This window comes from Osmerus mordax, chromosome 2, assembly GCF_038355195.1.
Source record: "Osmerus mordax isolate fOsmMor3 chromosome 2, fOsmMor3.pri, whole genome shotgun sequence".
NCBI lineage: Eukaryota > Metazoa > Chordata > Actinopteri > Osmeriformes > Osmeridae > Osmerus > Osmerus mordax.
In genome coordinates, this window is record NC_090051.1 from 20,951,596 (window position 1) to 20,960,508 (window position 8,913).

The following is an 8,913-nucleotide window of genomic DNA, read 5'->3' on the forward strand; positions in this document are numbered from 1 at the left end:
GGCTGTAAACCAAGGCTTTGAGCATGTCTGTGCTTAATTTATCGCAACAGTGAGAGATATTTACACTATATTTGATCATTTGAAGGATGGAAAAAGACGCATCCAAATACAAAGTCAATAGGCCTATTTGTATTTAATCCAGATGGCAAGAGAAAACTGTTTTTGCGTATCAGTTTGTCAGCTGATGTAGGCCCATTCCATGTCCATCGCGACATCCAGCTCTCTTTTTTGTTTTCAAAGATGAATGGCAGTAAAGAAAAAACGTATGCCATTACAGGAAATCTAATTAGGAGCAAACGTTCGCTGTGTAAAACACAACCCTGTAAGAGGCAGCGGGGTGGCGGGCTAAGCTAAACGCCTCGACCACAGATGAGGAATACCCAACAGATGAGGAATACCCAGAGGGACCGCGCCAAGTTAAACATGTTGGGATAGAAGAGACGCAGGTCCATAAAACAAACGTGAGCTTTAGCCTGTATCCTCTAAGACTGAAAGGACTTACCTCTCCATCCCGCTCTCTTCTAATCACTGTTTCCCTAGCTTACATGCTTTCAACTGTGGTTTTCCTCCCACAAGTCTTCTCTGGTTATTTTAGGGCTGTGTCAGGCGATGGTATCTTTTAATGATGACAAACAGATTTTCCCGATGCTTTCATCTCGTCCTAAAAGCAGATTTACGGTTTATTCTTCACTACAGGACGAGAACGGGGGGAATCAATCATGGTGGTGTTACAAGCGAGCAGGATAAAACATCTTTGGCATCCGAGTTCACTTGGAAGTAGGAAAGACGAACTGTACAGTTCAGCATTCCAACACTATCATGAATTGTGACATGTAGCAAATTGTTAACGCTTAACAAATGATTGTGTGGGAGAAATGGAAGGGTTGACCAATTTGTTTATGTTAATCACAATCAGTTAGTAGCCTACAAGTCGTATTTCATTCGAATGCTGTATCATATCATTGTCGTTTTCATAGTATTATGCTCTGGATTTCTCAGAATGACTTAGCTTTGATCATGGCAGACATGGGCTGAAAACATCCAATCGATCCAAAACATTCTTAAGTCCTAAACATATCTGGACGTTTGAGACAGCTCCATTGGTCCATTTGCACTAGGCTTCATAAATCAAGCGCGCCCCTTTATATATGACAGCCGTGTTTGACCCCGGACTGGCTGTTGAGCGGTACAGTTGGTGGGCAACCCTACGCCAAGCCTGGGGGACACATTTACAGGCCTTTAAAACCTGTCCTGTTAACAGCGCTTCCAGTGCCGGATAAGCCCTGCATATGCAGGCTCTGTCCGAGAGGGTGGAGAGGGTGGACAGTGGATGTGGTGGTTCTGACACCCAGAGGTCCACAGGTCAGAGGTCACCCGGTCAGGCGACAGCCACTGGATCTGAAGAGGGAGAATAACACGTTTTCATACTAAGACGTCCGTGCTGCACACTTCGGCTCGAAAGAAGCCTTCGACTGTTTCATACGGGGAGGCATCTCTCAGTAGTGTCAAAGTGGGGTGAGCAGAAACCTCTGGAACATGCTGTGAGGGAGTGGGGGGGGGACTTGGCCTGGCGTCGTCTGCAGCGCCGGAGGAGATGAAGGCAGATAGTCACTGGGGTCATTGCCGTCGTGGTCATCTCCGTGGTCATCGCCATGGCCACCAGAGGAATCAGGGGAGAGTTCGGGCAGATCTAGGTGATGTCAGGACAGTGAGGACAGCTCAGCCCACAGCCATGTCTGTTAGGCTCCATGCTCTTCCAGCACAGACTGGCTCTCCACAGAGAAGACTAAAATAAAGAGAGTAAATGACAGACAGATAAAAAGAAAGATAGTAATAAAGAGAGACAGAAGACTGGGGGGGGAGGGCATGCCCCTGTATACAATGGAGTTGGCAGGGCTGGGCCTGGTTGATGGGGGTGCTGGCTGTCCTGATGTGGACCGTGTTGACAGGGAGGGCCGGCTTGCTTGTGTTGGTCCGAGGCTGTGCCAGGGCTGTGGAGGCTGGTGCAGCCCGGGGGTCTGGGAGTGTGAGCTCATGTTGTTTACCCTCCTGACGTAGGCCCAGGTCTGAGTCAGACAGGCCCACGGTGCGGAGCATTTCGTGTTCGGCCCACATCGGAGAGGTTGTTAGGAGAAAACAGGAAAACACGGCTCTGAATGTGGAGTGATCATCCGTGACAAGGGCCAGGGGTTTCCCATCCTGCGTGTCATTTCCCAAAGCCTGTCCCAGAACACCCCCCTACAATGTACATGCCAAGCCACAAGACGAGTCAACAAAATCAGAGCAGCTCTCGAAAAATACACAAGAGCAGGATCATTCGAACTCGCCCTAATCGGATTTGATGGTAACTGGTTGGACGGGGCGTCATGAGAGACTCCTTCCATGTGTCCTCGGTTATGACAAGGACCATCTGGGAGGGTGTAAATCAACACTGGGGCTGTAACCTCATCAGGCTGCGGCCGCGAGGGCGACTGGGAGACCGAGCGAAGCCCCTGGCAGCGTCCTTGAGTCGGAGAGGGGGTTTGAACCACCACACTGAGCAGTAAATCTTCAGATTTCAGGGTCAAAATATTGACTTTGAGGAGACAGAAGAAACCAGGCATGAGTACTGGGGAACAAGGGGATTAAGAGAGGGAGGGAGAGGGGGGGGAGGGAGAGGGAGGGAGGGAGAGGGGGGGAGGGAGAGGGAGGGAGGGAGAGGGAGGGAGAGGGGGGGAGAGAGAGGGAGGGAGAGGGAGGGAGGGAGGGAGAGGGGGGGAGAGGGAGGGAGGGAGGGAGGGAGGGAGGGAGGGAGAGGGAGAGGGAGAGGGAGAGGGAGGGAGGGAGAGGGAGGGAGAGGGGGGGAGGGAGAGGGGGGGGGAGAGGGAGGGAGGGAGAGGGAGGGAGAGGGGGGGGAGGGAGGGGGGGGGGGAGGGAGGGAGGGAGGGAGAGGGAGAGGGAGAGGGAGAGGAGAGGGAGGGAGGGAGGGAGGGAGGGAGGGAGGGAGGGAGGGAGGGAGGGAGGGAGGGAGGGAGGGAGGGAGGGAGAGGGAGGGAGGGAGAGGGAGGGAGGGAGGGAGGGAGGGAGGGAGGGAGGGAGGGAGAGGGAGGGAGGGAGAGGGAGAGGGAGAGGGAGGGAGGGAGAGGGAGGGAGAGGGGGGGAGGGAGAGGGGGGGGGGAGGGAGAGCGGGGGGGAAGGAAGGAGGGTGAGAGGGAGGGAGGGAGGGAGAGCGGGGGGGAAGGAAGGAGGGTGAGAGGGAGGGAGGGAGAGGGAGGGAGAGCGGGGGGGAAGGAAGGAGGGTGAGAGGGAGGGAGGGAGAGGGAGGGAGGGAGAGCGGGGGGGAAGGAAGGAGGGTGAGAGGGAGGGAGGGAGAGGGAGGGAGGGAGAGCGGGGGGGAAGGAAGGAGGGTGAGAGGGAGGGAGGGAGAGCGGGGGGGAAGGAAGGAGGGTGAGAGGGAGGGAGGGAGAGGGAGAGGGAGGGAGAGAGAGGAAGAGGGATGGAGAGAGTTAGAGGGAGAGAGAGAGGGATGGAGAGAGAGAGAGAGAGGGATGGAGAGTTAGAGGGAGAGAGAGAGAGGGATGGAGAGAGAGAGGGATGGAGAGAGAGAGAGAGAGAGAGAGAGGGATGGAGAGAGTTAGAGGGAGAGAGAGAGAGGGATGGAGAGAGAGAGAGAGAGAGAGGGATGGAGAGTTAGAGGGAGAGAGAGAGAGGGATGGAGAGAGAGTTAGAGGGATGGAGAGAGAGAGAGAGTTAGAGGGATGGAAGAGAGAGGGAGAGAAGTCATGAACATTGCTCTAACAGGCTGCGGTGGCTGATATCATTGTGTCTGTGAACAACTTCCTGTCAGCCCAGACGTATTTCACACACACACACAGTGACAGACTGTCATACAATACTATAATGATGTCACTACATCCCCAGTGTGAACAGCACATCGACCATCTCTCAACAAATCAACAGCACTGACTTTTTACGGTGAGAGAAAACAAACTGAGAAAAGGGACTTGATCTTTTGACACTGACTTTGGGTCAGTTTACCATTGTCCTCTCACACACTCACACACACAGACACACACAGACACACACACAGACACACACACACACACTCTCCTTTTCCTTTCCCTCTTTTCTATCACCTTCCATCTCCTTCCTCCAGAGTTTTATGAGACACTGAACAGGAGTCCGAGCAGATGACATGCTGGAACGAGCGACAGGTCAATGGAGTTATCACACAACACTTCTGAATTAGCCGACAGAGAAAATGATGGAGATGGAGAGGGGGGGGGGGGGGTGGTGAATAGACAGAGGTAGAGAGAAAGACGCAGATGGGGGAGTAACAAGGTGAGACAAAATGCAGGTAGGAAGAAAGAAATAAAAATAGACAGGAGGGATCTTCCCACTTTTCCACCACCAAGCGATGAGCACAATCCATCAGCTGGCCCCCGGTCAGGCGCCTGCGACTCTGTGTGATAGCGAAACATCTACCTTGGGCGACATCCATCATGGAAACTAATTCGACTGTAATAGCCCTTGGACAGCTTCCAAGCCCAGACACAGGTGGGACCCATTTGTCTATCTGGTGGAAGATGGAATCGTAAACCTTGATGAAGGGGTTTGTCTGTGAAATGTAGTCACAGGCTTGAGGATAATGTGTGTGGGAGGTGTGTGTGTGTGGGGGGGGGGTTGTCTTTTGTGAAAACAGAAACCGTTTTGCTCCTTTGGAGTTAATCGTGAGGTAGGCTACCTGTCTGCTGGTTACACAGAGACAGTGTCCTCTAGTGGTGGCATGGAGAATGACCACAGTCATGCCATAGGCATATAAAATGGCAATGTTAGGTGAGTAGAATATGGCACAATACAGTAGAGTACAATAGAATAGAGAACAGTACACTACAAGAGAGTAGAGTACAGTAAAGTAAACCCAAGAGAGGGTGGGGGAGACAGAGAGGGTGGGGGAGAAAGAGAGAGAGGGTGGGGGAGAGAGAGAGGGTGGGGGAGACAGAGAGAGAGGGTAGGGGAGAGAGAGGGTGGGGGAGAGAGAGAGAGAGGGTGGGGGAGAAAGAGAGGGTGGGGGAGAAAGAGAGAGAGGGGGAGAAAGAAAGAGGGTGGGGGAGAAAGAGAGAGAGGGTGGGGGAGAAAGAGAGAGAGGGTGGGGGAGAAAGAGAGAAAGAGGGGGAGAAAGAGAGAGAGAGGGTGGGTGGGGGAGAAAGAGAGAGAGAGGGTGGGGGAGAAAGAGAGAGAGAGGGTGGGGGAGAAAGAGAGAGAGAGGGTGGGGGAGACAGAGAGAGAGAGGGTGGGGGAGACAGCCAGGCGGGGGGTCCGCCTGAGCCTCTAAATCTTTTAAACGTGGGGTTACATCCTGCATGGCCTCTCCACAGGGAGCTCCTGTGAGCTCCTCTCCTTACCACGCCACCCTCCATCCTCCTCTCCTTACCACGCCACCCTCCATCCTCCTCTCCTTACCACGCCACCCTCCATCCTCCTCTCCTTACCACGCCACCCTCCATCCACCTCACCTTAACCCCACCTCCTCCACCTCCTACACCACCCTCCACCCTCCTCACACACCACCCCCTCCATCCTCACCTCCTTACCACGCCACCCTCCACATCTCATCCCTTACCCCCTCCACCCTCCATCCCTCCTCTCCTTACCACTCCACCCTCCACACACAACCCCCTCCTACCACTCACCCACCAACCTCCTCCCCCAACCACACCCACCCCACTCCCTCCCCTCCACCCACCCACCACCACTCACCCACTCCTTACCACCCAACCCTCATCCTCCTCTCCACCCTACCCACCATCCACCCACCTCACTTCCACTCCACCACCTCCACCACCCTCCCTACCCACCTCCACTCCACCTACCCACAGACCTCATCCACCACCCCCTACAACCACCCTCCACCTCTCCCACTCCACCCTCCATCCCTCTACTACACCCGCCACCCTCCATCCTCCTCTCCCTACCAACGCCACCCTCCATCCTCCTCTCCTTACCACGCCACCCTCCATCCTCCTCTCCTTACCACGCCACCCTCCATCCTCCTCTCCTTACCACGCCACCCTCCATCCTCCTCTCCTTACCACGCCACCCTCCATCCTCCTCTCCTTACCACGCCACCCTCCATCCTCCTCTCCTTACCACGCCACCCTCCATCCTCCTCTCCTTACCACGCCACCCTCCATCCTCCTCTCCTTACCACGCCACCCTCCATCCTCCTCTCCTTACCACGCCACCCTCCATCCTCCTCTCCTTACCACGCCACCCTCCATCCTCCTCTCCTTACCACGCCACCCTCCATCCTCCTCTCCTTACCACGCCACCCTCCATCCTCCTCTCCTTACCACGCCACCCTCCATCCTCCTCTCCTTACCACGCCACCCTCCATCCTCCTCTCCTTACCACGCCACCCTCCATCCTCCTCTCCTTACCACGCCACCCTCCATCCTCCTCTCCTTACCACGCCACCCTCCATCCTCCTCTCCTTACCACGCCACCCTCCATCCTCCTCTCCTTACCACGCCACCCTCCATCCTCCTCTCCTTACCACGCCACCCTCCATCCTCCTCTCCTTACCACGCCACCCTCCATCCTCCTCTCCTTACCACGCCACCCTCCATCCTCCTCTCCTTACCACGCCACCCTCCATCCTCCTCTCCTTACCACGCCACCCTCCATCCTCCTCTCCTTACCACGCCACCCTCCATCCTCCTCTCCTTACCACGCCACCCTCCATCCTCCTCTCCTTACCACGCCACCCTCCATCCTCCTCTCCTCCATCCTGTCCTGTGCAGAGATTACATCAAATCTGTCCTCATTAATTCCGCTGCGTCACAGTATACTTTGGTATACTTCTATATTGAGGTGAAGTTAACTCCATTGATCCAGTTGAACTCAAATGGCTCCAGGCAGATCTTTTCCTCAAACTGAACTGTAAGAAAACTGAACTCATCAGGTTTTACAGTGTAGATCCAGGCCTGTGTAAAACAGAACACATGCATCCTCATAACCCCACACTGTGAGACACACACACACACACACACACAGTGCTGCGTTTTCCTGATGCACAAGGGCTTGAAATATTGAAAACAACATGCTAAAGACTCTAAAGCCAGCGATTCCACTGACATTAACCAATTCAACTTGGTTACTGTGTTATGTTGGTGTGTGGGAGTGGGTGTGCATCTATAACTGTCCTGTTTGGTTTCAGCAGAATGAGCCAAGGTGAGTCACCCAAACCCCAAGCCAGGATGTGAGGAGGTCTCCAAAACAATGTTCTGTGATTTTCCTAGTATGTTTTCCTAGTTTGGCTGTTTTGGGGGCTGCAGCCTTAATAAATAATGTGGACAGGAAGTTGGCATACAAAGGCACACTGGTACTGAGCTGAAGATAGATATGAACTAACATGGTTAAGATAGTGTGTGTGTTACCTTTTCCAACATGGGTGGTGAACTGGGATGAACCATCTGTGTGGTCTTGTCTTCCTATCTCATCACACACACACACACACACACACACACGGTGGATCTGGCCTCATGCAGCAGACTGTGTCTGACTGGGTCAGAGTGACTTAAAGAACCCTCAGGTGAGCAGTCATAATCTATCCATTACTCACCCTCAACACCCACAGACACTAACACACACACACACACACACATCTGGCACACACACATCCCTCTGACACAAACATCTGTCAAAGACACACCCGTCTGACACCCATCCTGGCCCACACACCCCCTGACCTCACCTCACAACCCACAGATACACAGCAACAGGCCTGTTTGATGGGAAGACTGCAGAAGGATTTCGTTAGATAAATCTCCAAATCCTTAGTATTAAGTGTGTGTATGTGTGCAGTATGTGTGTGTGAGTGGGAGAGAGCACGCGAGGTGTGTGTCAAATTATTGAGCCGGTCTCCTGGTGAGCGAGTGAGTGTGTGTGTGACGCAGGCTGAATACACACACACACTCACTCTTTTAGAAACAGACCCGGGTCCAAGATGGCCTAATCCTCCTCTGCTGCTAATCTGCTCTGGGGATTAGCTCCGGGTGGTTAAACACCTGGCATATCAACTCAGATCAATATACACACTGCATCTATGGAGAGGAGAGGTAGAGGAGAGGAGAGGAGAGGAGAGGAGGAGGAGAGGAAAGGAGAGGAGGAGGAGGAGGAGGAGAGGAAAGGAGAGGAGGAGGAGAGGATAGGATAGGAGAGGAGAGGAGAGGAGGAGAGGAAAGGAAAGGAAAGGAGAGGAGGAGAGGAGAGGAGAGGAGGAGGAGGAGAGGAGAGGAGAGGAGAGGAGAGGAGAGGAGAGGAGAGGAGAGGAGAGGAGGAGGAGGATGAGAGGAGAGGAGGAGGAGAGGTAGAAAACATTGTGACTTTCCATTCAATAGAAAAACATATTTGAGTCACTTTATTTTGTTTAACATTGAGATTGAGACAGCTGCAAGGAGTTATGTAATGTTGTCAAAATATCAAACCAGTGCTTAGGTAAAAAACAAAACAAACACAGTATTTGAACATTAAAACATTTTAAACAAACTTTCTTCACATTCTACACAGTAAATTACAACTTGACATCTTTTCAATTGTATGTACACTGTATCACACAACAATTGGCTATTTGTTCAGGTGGATGGAGACAATGGTTTATGGAGAAAAGTGGATAAAAAAATTGCTAAGGCATGAATTAGTCACAAAAGTGGAGGATATGAGATTCTGTGCTACCCAGGTGTGTCACCCTACACAGGACATATGCCTAGTATAAACATGAGCTAAGATACACAACACGTTCTTACTCTGACCTCCATAACATCCAGACGTCTGGCTGGGCTGGAGTTAAGGTTCATAGCTGCAGCAAAGAAGGTCCACATGCCCTCCAAACAACTTTACAGAATAGAAGAACATAAAAACATTAGAATAACT